At 54.7% G+C, this 16,686-nt stretch overlaps 1 protein-coding gene across 1 annotated transcript in view; it reads right to left on the bottom strand.

Moving 5' to 3' along the window:
• The window catches only part of CDK5RAP3 (CDK5 regulatory subunit associated protein 3), an 89,439-nt gene that overhangs the window by 67,642 nt on the left and 5,111 nt on the right, over positions 1-16,686 (bottom strand). The window lies entirely within an intron of this gene.

The following is a 16,686-nucleotide window of genomic DNA, read 5'->3' as shown; positions in this document are numbered from 1 at the left end:
TCGCGGCTGCCCAAGGGGGCTGCCCAAGGGGGCACTTTCTAAGGATAGAAATCCCTTAGACTTTTGTCAGGACTTTGGAGCCTTTGAGCCTCATTTACAACCCCCTAAGACCACCATACAACTTCTCTTCCCATGTGTTGCTGCTTTCAAGATGGCCCTCTATTGTCACCAGAGTGGAAGGAGACCAGGCAGGCAGCCTCTAATGTCTGCTTCCTCCCTGGCTGCACTTTAGACTCACTAGAGAGCTAATAGTAAATTCGGAAGTCCAGGTCCCATCCCAGGTGGAGAACATTAGAATCTCAGGGGATGGGACCCCCGTGATGGGACGGACGAGTTCCTCAGGTGACTCCAATAGGCAGCCAAATGTCGACAACCACTCAGCAGCCCAAAGACATTTTCCCACTGAAGGTGCCCAAGTGGAAAACTGTGAACAATCTCCCCCTCCTTCCTCCGCCTCCCCCACTCCTGTCCCTCTCCTTCCTGAATTTCTCCCCTGAACACCCCCCCTCCCCCTGCCCTGCCTCTGTCTCTGTCCTCTGTCTTCAGGGAGCCAGGGCTGACAGGTGGTTCCGGCTGTGTCTCACCCGCAGGTGGGCCTGGGGGCAGGTTCTCTCATATTTCCCTTCTCATTTCCAACTACTCTCACCCTCTTCTTGTTCTAAGTGGTCCATTTCTCCCCATTTCTCATTTGTGCCACCTCTGAAAGCCCTGTGTTTGTCTTGTTCACCCCTGCACCTTCCCCTCATAGCACACTGCTTGCTATATGGTAGGTGCACAGTTGATGTTTGTTGACTGACTAAATGACTGCATCCTTTTAGCGCTTTTCTTGGACTTCCCTTCCATGCCAGGCTTCCTCCACCTCCATTTCACCTCTTCTCCCTGTCACCCTCTTCATCTTCTTCCCTCTTGATTCTCCCCTGCTTTTCCTGCTTCCTAACATCCTTGTTGGCCTTCTCTTTTGCATGTAGCTGCCCCCATCTAATTCATTAGTACCTCTGTCCCCAGGGATGGGCAAGAACACCAGAGGGAGGGAGGGAGGCAGAATTGCAGTTTTTCTGTCCTCAGTTTTTTCTGTCCTTGGGAAGCTCCAGATTCCTTCTGGGGCCTTCTATGAAAGAGATGGCACAGTGGGTGTAGGCTGTCCAGAAGCTAGAAGACAGTCACTGTCCTGCCCATAACTATCTGTTGGTCCTCACTCATTACTACAACCCAAGTTTTGTTGTTGTTTATTTTAAATTTTAAGAGTTACAACCAACTGAGCCTCTGAAAGCTTGCTCATTCTCCCTAAGGATCTTCCCAGTAGCTCTGCTTCTCCCATTTCCCTCCTCTGGTTTTCTACATTCTCATCCCTTTTCTTTCCACCTACAGAGAAATCAAAGTTGAAGATTTGTTGAATCGCCCCTGACACCCTTACATCCCTAGAGAATGTGGGACAAACACCTAGTTTAAATGATCTTGATTCCTTTTTTTTTCTCCCTGGCCCATCTATGATTTCAATGATCTAAGTTTCCTTAGTCTTTTATGAGCACAAAACATTGACAGAGGCTATGAAGTGTATCCCCCCTATTATGCTTTGGCAACTACCCCACCCTGCCTCCCCCCAGGTGCACACACTTGGCCACCCCCCTTTTTCCACTGCCCAGGGATGCCACTCCTGACCCATGCCCTGACTTGTCAACTCCCTCTGTCCCCTACTAGTTCCCCTGCAAGACCTATGGCTGTCACCAACTGCCATGGAATCTTCCAGCAAGAACATTCCATCCATCCTTCCCCACAGGGTTCTTCCTTTTTTTTTTTTTTTTTTTTTTTAAGATTTTATTTATTCATGAGAGACAGAGACACAGGCAGAGGGAGAAGCAGGCTCCATGCAGGGAGCCCTACGTGGGACTCGATCCCGGGTGTCCAGGATCACACCCCAGGCTGCAGGCGGCGCTAAACCGCTGTGTCACCAGGGCTGCCCGGGTTCTTCCTTCTTACCTGGTTTCTTCTACCCCCTTGTCCTCTTGGGATGAGGTCTGTGGAGCCTCAGGGAGAAAGGGCAGTCCCCTCCCCTCTCCCTTCCCAGGGAGAAGCCCTTTAGGGTAGAAGGCACCTGTGCCCTCTCAGCCTTTGTCGCCACTAGGGGGCATCCAAGGCATTTCGAAAAGTAAATGGGTTTTTAACCTTATTGGAAAGGAAAGGCAAACATAGAAATTGAGAAAAGCATGCATTGAGTGACTACTGTTTGCCAGGCCCATGCCCTGCTTCACCTGGGTATGTCCTAGCTGCTACAAAGACTCCTTGAAGAACCGTTTGCCTACCAACCAGCTCATCTCATGTCTGGTAGCATTCTCTCTGCTTCAGCCTCACAACTGCACTCAGCCTCTCTTCATCCGACCTCGAGGCTTCCCATGGCAGGCTGGAAATGTTCCTAGGGACAAAGTGGATTTCCCTGGGTGGGCATTGTCTCCCTCTTTCTTCTGGGTCCCTGAACCTCTCCTGTCATTGCCCCATCTTGGGGACCATCACTACCTTCCTGCGGGTTCCCCAGATACCCTGAGTGAGGAGGATGTGGATTCGGTGAGGCCATTGGCTGGGTTACTGGGCTCAGGAGCATCACTTCTTCACCTGACATTGCCGACCCAGCTGGCAGAGACTCAGGAAGTGGATGATGGTGGCAATGACAGTAACAATGATAATGGTAATAATACATTGGAGCCCACAAAATGGCTGCAAAATACCCTCTAATGATCACTTGTATTTATAGATCTACTTCCCTTCCTAGACACTTCAGAGCCATTGCCCAATTAACCCTCCTAGCTTCCCTGGGAGGGACAATTAACCCCATATTTTATGGCCAGGGGAAACCGAGGCTCCAAGAAGGTGATGGAGTTGGATGAGGTCACACGGTGCATCAGCGGGAGCAGAATTTGTAGAGTGGCACTCTCTCCTTGTTTCTGCTCTATATCCAGGCCCATCTAGGTGTGTGTGCCCATGTACACACTCATGCACACACACTGTCCATCCTTCCGCCTTGTCACGGACCTCAACATCTGGGAGCAACTGGAACTGGGGCAAAGGATTGTTGCCTGGGGTGACAAGGAGGGCATCCATGTAACCTTGGAGGGCTTCTCAGGGCCAGCCAAGGCTCCGGGGAAATGTCTGTCTGTTCTGTTGGATACACCTTGGGTGCCAGTCAGGACCAAGACTCTTCAGATTCAGGACTCAGGGGGGAAGAGATGAGGGGGTGTCTGGGTGCCCACACAACATGTCCCCAGCGATGGTGCCAGACACACATTCACCCTGAGAACCAGTTTGAGTGAGGAATCCTACTCACCCCTTCCAGCTAGGATAAGGGGGATGGCACTGTGATTTCAGAAAGAAGAGAGAAGACCTCCCTGAACCAGAATGGCAATTTGACCTGCACAAAGAAGACACTGCAGACAGGAGCAAGGGGACTCAGAGAGAGACAGTGCTGGGCACACGGGACTGAATGAGTTTCAAGTTCTCACCAAGAAAGTATAAAAGAAATAAGAAGATGCTTTTCTTCTTGTTTCAAGTCAGGCATGGAAAGGGGGAATGTGCTTTTTTTTTTTTCAGCAGGAGGGAACATGGTTATCTAATCTCAAAGCTTCCTGACTACACAAAATAATGCCCCGGAGCAGGTGATGGAAAAGTGCAGTGAAGTAAAAGTGGGATGACATTTGGCTGATCTGAACACCGTTCCAGTTGGCTTGGACGCTGGGATTGGGAGCTATACGTACGTGGGTGGGTCCCCGGTTGGAGAGAGTGGCCGTGGAAACCAAGCTGACCGCAGTCACAGCCTCGGCGGGGTTCTTCAAGTCACTGGTCCTTGACAGGCTTCGACCTCCCAGCTCCACTCCTGACTCCTGTCTCGCCCCTGCCCCCTGCCGCCAGGGCCTGGGCCCGTCCCTCCCACAGCTCCTGGTTCCCTAGGCTGAAACTCTGAAGGCTCCACATTGCTGAGATTTTACTAGGGCTCCCAGCTGGGTCCCACCTTTGATCTGGCTTCAAAAAATAAAAAGCAGTACCAGGAGAGTAATTTCCCCCGACCTGCTGGGGAGGAAGGCAGGCTGGAGGCAGGTCCTGACCAGCCCGGCCCACTCCTCCTTGAGCCTGTAGTGTGAAGCTGGTGGCCAGGGGAGTGGGGGTGGCGGTGGGGGGTTGAGGAATGAGGGAGCAAAGCCACTTTTCTCTGACTGCCTCTCAGCCCCTGGAAGGCTGACCTCAAGTTGGTCTTCCTTCCCTTCCCTTCCCTGCTTGCCAATCAGCGGGAGAAAGGACAGAAGGAGACGCTAGTAGCTACTCTTCCTACCCACCTTCTACCCCAACCACTTTCCCGTTGGGCTGTCCCCTCCCCGCTGGTGCCCCGGGCCTGTTCCTGGGGAGCACTGGCAGGCCGACCACTCAGGGTGGGGCCTGGCACTGGGCAAGTCTGTGCCCACCTGGCTGGGCACCAGAGACATTACTCAGTTGGCTGTCTCAGCGCCAGCTCTAGTCTTGGGAGGCTGGACTTAGGAGTAGGGAGGGGAAGGCCAGACTGCAGAGAGGGTGGGTCAGCCTTCCCCGAGCTGCCTCCCCGTTCTGCCTATGGTACCTCTGCCTATGGTACCGCAGGCCCCAGGCCCAGAGCTTCCAGCTTCCGGCAGCCCCCACCCTCCCGCCCAGCTCAGACTCTAGCTCCTCACCTGTCCCAGGATGCTTACCCCAGGCCCTTTTAAGTGGTTAGCAGGGCACTCCTCCTCCACCCAGCTGAGTTTCAGGGCTTCTCCATGAAGGTGCAGGGGATGTGGGGGGTGGCTAGGGTGATGGGGTGTCGGGTCCAGAGCCTGTAAGGAAGCAGAAACACACCCTTAAACCAGTTGAGCTGCCCCCCAGTGATGTCAAGCCCGAGACACAGGGCCGTTGATTATGAGACAATTCTCTCCTGGGCCGGGAAAGGAGCCCCGGTGTCAGGCCTGAGGGAAAATTGGCAGCTGAGTCTGGTGGACAAGAACTGAGGGTAGGGTTGGCCTGGGCACCTTCTGCTCATGAGAGCCCCCACTCAGCCTCTGGTTCATTGGCTTAAAGGAAAGATGGCCACCAAGCACAGGGGCACTGGGCTTTCTGTGTTTTTGTGTCCTAATTGTGCCATTCTTTTTCTGCCTTCAGGGAAGGCTGCTACCCCTCAAACATACTCTGAAAGTGGTCCTTAAATCTTGGGGCTCTTCCAGAATGGGCTGGAACCTGCCATCCCCTCCTGCCCCCACTTCCTGGGACAAGGGGCCATGGGAACGCTAGTGTCCCTACCTGCAGGAGGAGGCGCCTTCTGGAAGTCACCCCCCTTGCTCCCCCCACCTGGCCCCAGGCACCTCTCCCTGACCTGGGGGCAGAAAGGAGAGTCGGGGTGGGGGAGGAAGTTGGGAGTCACCTAGTCTCCAGGTGGGGCGGGGTCCCCACAGCGATAACCATCGTTCTGGCAGCTCCAACCTGTTCTATTGGTGAGTAATTTTTTTTCCTAGAGGAGAAAGGTGAAGGCCTTGGTGGGGAATTATTCTGGCTCTGAAGTGTCCTAGCAGCTCCCCAGGCCCCCTCCAGGCCTTGTGCAAGAGCTGTAAATCTCTCACCACCCACAGGCCTGGGGGTGCCTGCTGCTCAGCTTTCAAGTCCAGAGGTTTTTATTCCTTTGCTCCTCTGTTGGGCTCCACAGCTCCTGCCTGGGGCCTCTCCCCAGCCTGTAAAAATCCAGTCCCATAAATCTCAGCTGCCCCCCTAGGGGCCAAGCAGTGCTCCTCCCCCCACCCCCCACCCATAAGCAACTCACACACACACTTAAGGGATGGCAGACAGCAGAACGGGGGCAGGAAAGAGACTAAAGGAGTTCCGAGGGCAGCAGTTGGGTGAAGGGTTTTCTGGAGTGTCCCACTTTGCTCCTCAGCATCAGCCACTGCCTGGCTGGGTTTGGACCTGGTAACCAAATGGTCTGTTCTGACAGCATCCAGCCCTGGAGGGGTTTCTATGGTCTCTGGTGGGGAGGCCTCTTGGGCTCCACTGCCTGCTGGCATTCACCTGAGCCTCCTAAGACAGGTGGCTGTCTGTCTGCCAAGCCCCCGGGTACAGTCAGAGTGGCAGGCAGCCCAGTGACTGTGCCACTTTCCTGGATTGAAATGGGGAGCCGGAGGAATGGGCAAAGGAGTAATAGTGCCTGAGACATGGAGGGCCACACATGACTTGCATGATCCAGTAGATTCAGTGGTAAAACACAGTTCTTAACTTCCCAGTCTAATGGGGGACCCTGGACACTCAGCTAGATGGGGCAGAGAGAAGGGCCTCAGGTTACAGGGTTCTAGGGTGTCCCAGGGCTGGGGCAACTAGAGGAAGGATGGGCTGGAGCCTGGGAATTGGTGGCTGGGGAAAGAGGACAAGGTGAGAGCTACAGAGGAAGTAGGGTGGCTGGTTCCAGCGGAAGGGACAATCTGGTGGAAGGCTCCCTGGGGAAAAGGATGCAGGGGACAGAGCAGGTTGGCCAGGAAGGTGAGGACCCTGTGGTTGGCTCTGCCCTTCCTAGACTCAGAGCTGGAAAGGGAAGAATGGCTCTCCCTCCTGCTGAAGATCGGGAGAGGCAAGGTGGGAGGTAGAGAGGGGGCTCTGCTAGGGGCAGAGAACTTTCCACTCCAGGGTCTCACGGGCCCTCCTGGCTGGCTTGCAGGGATTCTCACTGCCAGAAGAGAAGACATCAAGAGACCAGATTCTTGGCCCCGGAAGTCATCTCACCACCCTCTTCCCCGATTCCCACCATGTCCAGATTCAGTCTGACTTGTCTACCATCTCCCCACGTCCATCGCCAGGCCAAGATCGAGCTCCTGGCTGCCCTTTTCATTGAGCACTCACTACATGCCAGGCACTTCTCTAAGCACTCCCTGTGTACTTAGCCCCACTTTACAGATGAGAAAGCTGAGGCGTAGCCAGTTTAAGGAATTTGCCCAGGATCATCCGGCTGGATAATGGGCCCAGTCAGGATCCCAACCTAAGTCGTCTGGCTCCAGAGCCAGTGCTCTGCATCTAATGCCCTCTCATGCAGAAGTAGAGTAGAGCACAGAGGGCATCCTCCGCACCTCCTCCAGACTCCCACGGAGGCCCATAGGAGTGTGTCCACTTTGCTCAGGGCAAGAGCAGCCCTGGTCCTCTCTGGGGGCCCGCTGCCTCCTGGGGCACACCCACCTGGAAGCAGCATCAGGGACTAGCTACTGGCAACCACTGGGTGCCCTGCTTCCGCTAGCACCCAGCAACCATCAGGAAGCTGGGCACTAGCAAAAGTGAAACTGACTCGGCCGGTTTCCCGCCCCCGCGGAGCAGCCTCGGCTGGACAACAACCAATTAGGCACTTTTTATTGCCCACACTGCCATAATCCTCGGAGCTTGGCCGGGATAAAGAGGAAATGGGATAGCAAGGAATTCCAAGATGCTGTCAGAGTTCATGCCAGCCATCCCCCTACTTCTGGCTGGGGGAGCCCCAATGCCATCAGGAGAATTTCCCTCCCAGGGAGGTCCTCAGCCCTGGAAGTCAGCAGGCCTTTAGGTTCAACAAGAGTCCTTCAGCCTCAGAAAGGGGTCTTCTTTTTTTTTTCTTTTTTAAAGATTTTATTTATTTATTTGCGAGGAGAGAGATCACAAGCAGGGGGAGCAGCAGGCAGAGGGACAAGCAGGGAGACTGATACAGGGCTTGATCCCAGGACCCCGGGATGGAGACCTGAGCCAAAGGCAAATGCTTAACCGACTGATCCACCAGGTGTCCTGGCAAGGGGTTTTTCTCTTGTCCTTTGCTCCAGCAACTCAGAGAAGAGGAATCCCATCACTGTTTCTTCCCAGGACAGGGTCAGCAGGAGCTAGGCTCCTACTTAGGATACAGATGTGGTCGTGGAGACCTCTGGTGGTGCCACTCAGGATGTTGGCATGGAGGGTCAGGGGAATTGCTGATTTTTACTTAGTACCAATCACACACCTCTCTCAGCCTGGCAGGCAGCTCCAGAGGTGGGGACAGTGGTCTTGCCTCTTCCATCAGACTGAAAACTCCTCCAGAAGCTGTCTTTTCAAGAGAAAGACACACCTCATTTGTGCTCTGGCCCTTTCCCTCAGTTGCCCAGAGCAGAGCTTTATCCACAGTAGGTCACTGCTGCTGTCCAGACAACAGAGACTGTGGCTCTAGGCCAAAGTATGCTGCCTTCTGGGCAGGAAGCACAGCACTCTGTCATGGCCTTCATTTTCCCATCTGTAAAGTGGGGGTAATAATAGGACCCACCTCAGCGGTTATGTGAAGATTATAAAGAAAATGGGGGCACCTGGGTGGCCCAGTCAGTTAAGCATCTGTTTTTGGCTCAGGTCATGATCTCAGGGTCCCTAGGATTGAGCCCCACATCGGGGTCTCTGCTCAGTGGGGAGTCTGCTTTGCTTCTCCTCCCTCTGCCTTCTGCTCCACCTGCTTGTGCTCTCTCTTTTTCTCTGTCAGGTAAATAAATAAAACCTTAAAGAAAGAAGAAAGGAAGGATGGGAGGGAGGAAGAAAGGAAGAAAAGAAGAAAGGAAGGAAGGGAGATGTGCAAGCTTGGCCCATACTAAACAAGAGCTCTTCTTAGCAGCTGGGGCAGCTGCACGAGGGAAGACAGCAGCTTTCCACCCATCAGAAATCAGAATGGAATTCCAGCATCTCTCCCAGACCCTGGGTCCCCAAATCACCTGAGGGAGGGGAGAGGACAGGAGAAGGTGAAAACATACCCAGGCTGAGCACACATTCATCTTTCCTGTCACGGGTAGAGACACACTCCTGAATTCAGAGTGGTCCACAAGCCACTTTGCATATCGACACCACCTGTCCTCAGGGAGAAGGGGGTCTCGGGTTTGGCAGCTGCTTTGAGGAAGAGGAGGCACTGCCTCCTCAGCTGGTTCTGCCCTGAGTAAGGACCCTGGGTGGGGCTGAGCAGGCTGACATTTGACAGGTAGCCAGGGCCCTCGGCCAGGCCAGTGGGAGGAGGAGGGAGCGCCATGCAATTGCAGAAGCGATGGGACAGACCCTATTGTCCTGTCCTCTGTCTTGGGCCTCAAGGGGGGAAGCAAGTGGACTAGGGGGGTGAGGCTGGAGGAAGGCTCTGAAGCTCTTGGGAGAACCTTGGGGAAAAACACTCTCTTCTTCCTCTCTTCTTTTCAGTTTCAATTTACAAGTTGCCAAAGTAGGAAGATTTCCCCTGGTGCTCCCTTTGCTCCCTGGGCTCACCTTTGCAGTGACCTGTTTAAGGAGTGGAGAACTGAATGTGCCTTCCTTCCTCTCCACCACGACCCCCCACCAGCAGGCAGAGGCCTGTGCCCTGTGCTGGAAGTAGATCCAGAAGGCGACCCCTTCAAGGAGCTGTTGGTCAGATAGGGGAGACACGGTTCTTGAGCACAAAGATCTCCCAGACCAACAGGGGAGAAAGAGCAGGTCCCTGGTTCATCAAGAGTCCAGAAACAAGAGCAGACAACAGCAAATGGATGGAATGCTTGAGGTGGGGCTCAGAGACTGGGAGGGCCCTCTAGGGTGCAGGCTGAGTGCAGTCAGTGGGGAGAAGCTCCCAGAAGAGAACATGAAGTAGATTTAGGGGGAAGAGTCCAGTGAATGCCATTTATCCTTAAGCCATACCTATTTATCCAAAAAAGAAACTGCCTGGGACTTCACAGTAAATAAGTACCTCTGAGGTAGGATCCCAAGTCGCCCTTTTTCCCCAGGGGGAGGAGGATGCTAGCAGGACATGGGGAGGGCTGGAAGACAGGCAGGAAACCAGGGAACCAGCTGAAATGGAAGGGGGAGGGGAAACGTGTCATTTTGGTGAAATTCCTCCCTGGCCCACGGATGAACCAAAGTCACTTAAATGAAAAAGAGAGAGAGGCAAGTTGAACGAGTCCCTGTCTGGCCTCTGTGAGTCAGGGAGCCAGCCCTCTGATGCTATGAGCCAAATCCCTGAACTTCTGGGGCTTTAAAGTCTCCTTGTGTCCAACCTCAAAGCCATCGCCAGGTAGGGATTTGACCCCTCCCTGACCTCCCTCTTTTCCTGCCCTTTCGCTGCTCTCTGACCTCTGACCTGGGAGCCTCCCTGGAAGGCTGGGTTACTTCTCCCCCCTACCCAGATTTGGGGTAGACCTAGATAAAAGGGACAGAACGAAGGGGCTGTGTAGCTGGGCACAGGGCAGGGAGTTGGAGAAATCCAGGTTTCTCAGCTGATGGGAGGCCTGGCCACTGCTGGATCCCACTCTGATAGCCACAGTGGAATGAACTCTTCGTAAGAGGATGCCAGGGTGTGTGCGTCAGGGTGGGTGGGGAGAAGGCAAAAGTGGAGAGAAGGAGGAATTAACATGGGTCCTCAGAGCCCCCTCTGTGTGGGTGCTAACTGCCATGAGCGGGAATTCCTTAGAGGGAAGCACTGCAGGGGCAAGGAGCCTTCAGCTCTGGGTCTGACCCAACAGGGACCTCAGGGAACGCCCAACAGCCCCTGCTCTGGATAGGCCCACGTGGAGCCAGCCCAGAGGTTCTCCTCAGGCACGTCCCAAGTCAAGACACTTGAACTGTCCAACCTCTTGGTGGGAAGGACCCTCTGAGGTGGCACCTAGCCCATCCTTCTGTCCCCAGGCACCTTCATGGGGGTGGGTCTTCTTGCAGAGCCAAGGGCTCCTGATGGCCCGTGTAGACACAGTGGGACGTGGTGGGGAGGGCAAGGAGTGGGATGTGTGTTCTCTGTATTGTTGAGGGCGAGCCCCTGGATACCCTCTCCCAGCCCCCAGGAGCTGGCACACAGGCCTGTGCCTGACTGGCAGGGGAAGGCTCGGAGCCTGGCTGAGCCCCAGTCTCAGGAGGGAGGGAAGAGGGTAGTGAGGGGGTGGGATGCCTCTTCCGCCCGGTAGATTAGGGACTCTGAGACAGGAGAGGGCCTGTCACCAGGCCCATAAATAAAGCAGCTGAGTCTCTCCCTCCATCTGTGTTTATCTGTCTGGCCTCGGTTTCCGGGAGAGGAGATGTCTCAGCACCCCCGGCATCAAACGCAGGCACTGGGGGGGAGGGGGTGGGACAGCCTCCTTCCCTTCGCCTTGCTCTCACCCTGTGTTTCCCTTCCTCCAATCCCTACCTCTTGGCCCCTCGCTCTATAGCCTGGACACTGAGTCCAGGAGCCCCTCTGAGACCAAGCAGGCAGCGTGGGGAGCGTGGCCGAAGGGGTCTCTGCCTCCCCTCCCCACTGGTGCTCACCCTTTATGGACTGGGAGGTGAGGGGTAGGCCTCAAGGAGGTGCTGGGGGGCCTGAGTGTGTGGACTTCTAGTCTGTGAGAGGAGGCATCAGAAGAGGGAGGCAGGCCTGCTCCACAGTGATGAGGGGAGACCCTGCCTCTCTCCTGCTATCCCAGCTCACTCTCCTCTCAGCATCCTCCTCCCCGATCCTCCCCAGGGCTCTGTGAGAGCTCCAGGCTGTCCTTACAATGCAGGACAAGCCACCAGCGCTTTTAAAAGTGTGGTTCCCCAGACCACCTGCATCAACATCACAGGTAAAGAGAAGGAGAAATGCTCATCTAAATGCACGTTCCTGGGCGCCACAGACTTACTGAATAAAGAGGGACCTCTCATTGCCATGAGTATCCCAGGTGATGCTGGTACAGTCCATGCTTGAGAACTGCCCCCTCGTGCTGTCTGAGGGCAGGCTCTCTCTCGTTCTCTTCCCCGACCCCAGCACCCAGTTAGTGCCTGGAACATAGTAAGTGTTCCATAAACATCCATTGGGCAGCCCCAGTGGCTCAGCGGTTTAGCGCCGCCTGCAGCCCAGGGCGTGATCCTGGAGACTCTGGATCAAGTCCCACGTCAGGCTCCCTGCATGGAGCCTGCTTCTCCCTCTGCCTGTGTCTCTGTCTCTCTCTCTCTCTCTGTCTCTATGAATAAATAAATAAAATCTTAAAAAAAAATCCATTGATTGAATGTATTTCTAGATGGCTGACTACCCCTCCTTTTGCACCAGGCCTTCTTCCCTGGCCTCTCCAGCAACCCCAAATCTACCTACTGGAGTGGGGGAGGGGTCCCAAGTTCCTGCTCTCAGAGGAGGTGGTAATGCCAGAATCTGTCAGCCAGACCCCCCAGTGTCACAGGTCTTTAAGCTGAACACATCTGTCTTATCACTGGCACTCCGCAAATACTGGAATGCTAGGGACTTTAAGTTGGTGAGGAGCTCTCACTAGGGCAGGTGAGGGCTCTCAGCTCTCCTCAGAGGCCACAGGAGCCACAACCTCTATCACCCACACTCGGGGAGCAAGGGAGTGAGGATAAGAAGTGGCAGGGGGCAGGGAGCGTGAAAAGCATTGAGAAGGAAAGTACTGGAACTGTGGAAGAAGAGCCACAGGTACATGAGATCTGGGGGAAGAAGAGAGCACACCTGTTGCACAACTTAGGTCAGTGGCTCCTAGGGTTTCCCAAAGGACTAGGCATCCCAGACATGAATGCATGAATGAGTCATTTCTTCTCTCTCAGCCTCAGTTTCCCTGAGCATCAAATTAGCATCTCTGGAAAGAAAGGAGAATCTCTTCCAGATGAGGAGTCCTCTCCTTGTGTCGGGGTCCCTCCAGTGCTGCTGCCTGAATGCATTTGCATTCATTTGCTGGGGCTGGACCAATCCATGTAGAACGCAAATCCATATAAACCCTTAGGGTTCCCAAGTGAGGGGCTCCCAGGGGTGGTGACAGAGGTGTGGGGGAGGGACACACAGGAAGCTGCTTGTGGCTCCAAGGGGATGCTCAGGCTTATTCTGATAGCCTTTCCAGCTCTAGAGTGGAGAGAGCAGTCTAGAACTCCCAGAGCCCCAGCATTGCAGATTCCAAGGCCCCTGGGAAAGGAGAGAGGGAGGGACCCGGGCATTCCAGGGGTAGTGAGGCAGCCCTGGTGGTGATGGGCAGCTGAGCAGGGCTCTCAGGCCTCCCCCAGAGCCTGGAGCCTGCCCCAGGAATGCGCCAATACGGCAGATGGCAAATACTTAATACTTGCCCTGGGGCCCTGGAGAGGGATGGAGAGGGATGAGGGAGGCAGGAGGCCGAGAGAGGAGGATGAGGCCGACTGGGAACAGAGATTCCTGAGGAAGAAAGAGGCAGAACCACTCCTGGCAGGAGGGTGATGACAAATGCAGCTACCCTGGCTGTGGTCCGGGGCTGAAGGGGAAGCTAAAAAATGAGAGACCAGCCAGGGAAGACCTGGGGAAGGTGGCCTGTCTGGTCCCCAGTGGCCAGCCCACTGTCAGATGGCTCCTGCCAAATCCAGGGGTGGCAGATAGAGGAGACCAAGTCCTCAACCTGGGGAAAAGTCCTAATCTGATGGCAGAGACACAGTCCCACCCTAATCTGAGGCAGAGACTCAGTCCCACCCTGATGGGGGCTCTCAGTCCCAGTGATACAACCCAGGTGCTCAGGAAGCCCTCAGTCTTATGGAAGAGACACAATCCCGTCTCCATCCTGGGGTTGGGTGGGGGCACAATGGGACACTATATATATTCTCAAAATTACTTAGAAGCTCTTTCAGCAACATCCCAGCAAAGGCAAATGTAAGAAACAGTTGTGAATGCTGAGCCTTTCATAGATGGAGGGGGCCCCAACAGAAAGGAGCAATTAGTTGAGCAGAATTAATCAGAGGAGGCTCCCTCAGGTGGATTTCAAGTGAGATTTTGAAAATGGAGAAAGACAGGAGTCAGGGGTTCATCCTGGGTTGGTCTACAACAGCAAGGGTAGAGCTGATAAGGACAAAGGAGACAGTTGGCTCAGAGGCCTCTGGGCAGCAACACTGGATGGCTGCAGAGCAAAAAGAGGACTCCACATCTGGAAGAACCTTCTTTTCCAGAGATGGCCACTTAACATTCAGGGACACTGAGGCTTGGAGAAGAGAAGTGACCGGGTTGAGGTGACCCAGCAAGTTAGGGGCAGAACTGAGACCAGAGAGCAGATTTTAGGGCTACTGGGCCAGCAACTCTATTCTCCTCCCCCAGCTGGCATGCTGATAACCTAGGGCTGTTGTCAGAAGGTTCCAGGAGCCTTGCCATCCTCCAGGTGTTTTGTCAGAACAGGGGAAAGTACCTGAATCTCTTCAGGCCTCTTTTTCTCCATCTGTACCTTGGGCTCTTTCATCAAGGAGGGAAAGTCCTTTTCAGGAAGGTCCCCCATGAATCCAACGTTTTGGGTAGGACTTGCTAGTAGTTTTCCTGAAGCAAGCCTGGGTGGCTGGAGAGGGAGAGGGTGAGGGAGGCCAGCAGAGGCTTGGGGGGTCCCCTCCAGCTGATCAGGCTTGCTCTACTTCCACAGGGGCCCATCTGAAGATTTTGGGGTGGGTGGGCGGGAAAGAGGACAAAATTTGGGCTTATTTGCATATCAATTGTGTGAATTCCAGGACTGGCCACGTGCTCTGGAATCTCCCTGGCTCCTGCTCCCTCCTCTGTGGTTTCCCCACCTGCCTGAGCGTCCTGGTTGCCAGTTGTGTGGCCACAGCCAAGGAAGGGAGGCGGGAGGGGGTTCAGATGTTGGCCACTGGCTTCCCCAGGACCAACAAAGCGCCTTCCCCACTCCCCAGGCGCCCGGGGCCCTCCTGGCTTCGCTCCTGTGGGGTGTCCACGAGGCCTCCCTGAGGCCTGGTGGGAGGCTCCTGGCGGGCTGAGGGATGGCTCTAATCATGCCCCGGGCCTCCTACCGCTCTGCCTTCCTCAACCTGGACCCCCTCTGAGGGTGACCCAGCGGGAGTCCCTCGGGCCCTCCCCGGCTCAGGCTCACAGGGGGCTGGGGAGATCGGCCGTCACCCCCACCCCAGCGCCCTCAGCGGAGGCCGGGGGCTCAGCGGCAGTGGGCCGGCGAAGGGCTGTCCCCTCCCACTGGAGCCAAATAATTGCCTCCTGCTTTGTTGTGTGGTGTCTGGGGCCCGGGGCCTCTCATTTGTGGGGACGTGCTGTGGCGAGAGCCTCCCTGCATAATTACCCTCCTCCCCATCGCCGCCGCCGCCGCCACTGAGCCTCCTGCGTCCGCTGGGCCTTACTCACCCCGCCGGCCTGCAGCTCCCCCCCACGGCCCAGACGCAGGGAACTCCCCTCCCGGGTCCCAAACTGTCCTCTTCCGGCAAGCCACCGCTTGGCCGTCCCCTACGGCCCCCCGCGAGCCAAGCCAAGCCGAGGTGGGCAGGAGCAGAGCCAGTGGCGGTGGGGGTGGGGTGGGGGTGGGGTGGGGGTGGGGGGATCTGTTTCCCGGACAGGCCGACAGGCCGGGGACCTGAAAGAATATTTCTGATCTGAAGACCCCCCACCCCTCCACCCCCCATCCTCAGCCCGGGAACCAGACCCAGGATTGGGCTCCGGGCACACGCCTCGCGTTGCGCAACATCTGGACAGGAGTTGCACCTGTCGGGACTTGTCCCCAGTTAGGGTTGGAGCTACCTGCGACCCTGATACCTGGGAGAAAACACTCTCTTCTTCTTCTTCTTCTTCTTCTTCTTCTTCTTCTTCTTCTTCTTCTTCTTCTTCTTCTTCTTCTTCTTCTTCTTCTTCTTCTTCTTTCTTTTTCTTTTTCCCTATGCCTATTTCTCAGCCACCTGTTTACCTATTTGTTGTAAGGGAGATGGAGAAGAGAGAGCTAGCCTGGGAGCCTGAGACACACCCATGCACCAAGGAAGAAACAGAGAGACACTCACAGAGATAAAGGTGGAGACTTTCAGCAAAGAAGCAGAGACCGGGGGCCATAGAGAAGGCTGCCCAGAGACCCAGAGGCACACAGAGACAAAGGGACAGAGGAATGGAGAGGTTTTCGTTTCTCTTCAATGGAGACAAAAAAAGAAATAGAATGAACAAACAGATCTAGCAAACCTTTTTTTTTCTTGTTACAGTTTATTAAATCTTGGGTAACTTTTAGAGAATAGATCCACCGAAGTTGCATAAAGGCTGGAGGGGAGGCGGGAGGACAGACAGTGAGAAGCCAAGACAAATTATGAAGAGAGTCGAATATCACAAAGGTTTGTACACAGTAGGTGCTCAGTCATATTGATGGCAGGGGACCCCTCCAGGGACAGGACAATTGAAAATGTAAATGGCAGCAACTGGGGGAGGTGGGTGTTGGGGCACCTGACTGACTCAGTTGGAAGAGCAAGCAATTCTTGATCTCCCAAGACAGGAGTCCAAGCTCCACTTTGGTGGAGATGACTCAAATAAATAAAGTTTTAAATAAACAAATAAATAAGTGGAGGCGTTAGGGATGTAGGATGGACCTCTGGAGGGACTTCCCAAGCATAAAAGACATTCATCAAACAATAAGTGTTTTTAGAGCTCCTACTATGTGCCAGACATTGTCCTGGGTGCTTCTGATGCAATTAGTAAACAAAACAAACACAGATCCTTGGGAATACTTGAGAAGGTTCTGGACTCTGCCCAGTAGAAGGAAGGTAGGAAGAGGACAAGCCTCTCTTCTCAGCATGTTGTAGGGGAGCTACTTAAAAAAGATGAGTTGGGAGTGCTGGAATCTGCCAGAAAGCTAGAGAAGGTGAGCTCTAAGGCTGGATTATGGAGACCCCGGCAAACCGGTGGAGAGGTGGAGATCAGGTCGCCAGTGGAACAGCCACTGAGTTCAAAACAGGAAAGGATGAATCCCTCCTGAGATCACATAACATAGGCAGAATTTCAGTATCTGGTATGGCTGG

The sequence above is a fragment of the Canis lupus genome, chromosome 9, assembly GCF_003254725.2.
Source record: "Canis lupus dingo isolate Sandy chromosome 9, ASM325472v2, whole genome shotgun sequence".
Classification (NCBI taxonomy): Eukaryota; Metazoa; Chordata; class Mammalia; order Carnivora; family Canidae; genus Canis; species Canis lupus.
This window is presented reverse-complemented; position numbering and strand designations above follow the sequence as displayed.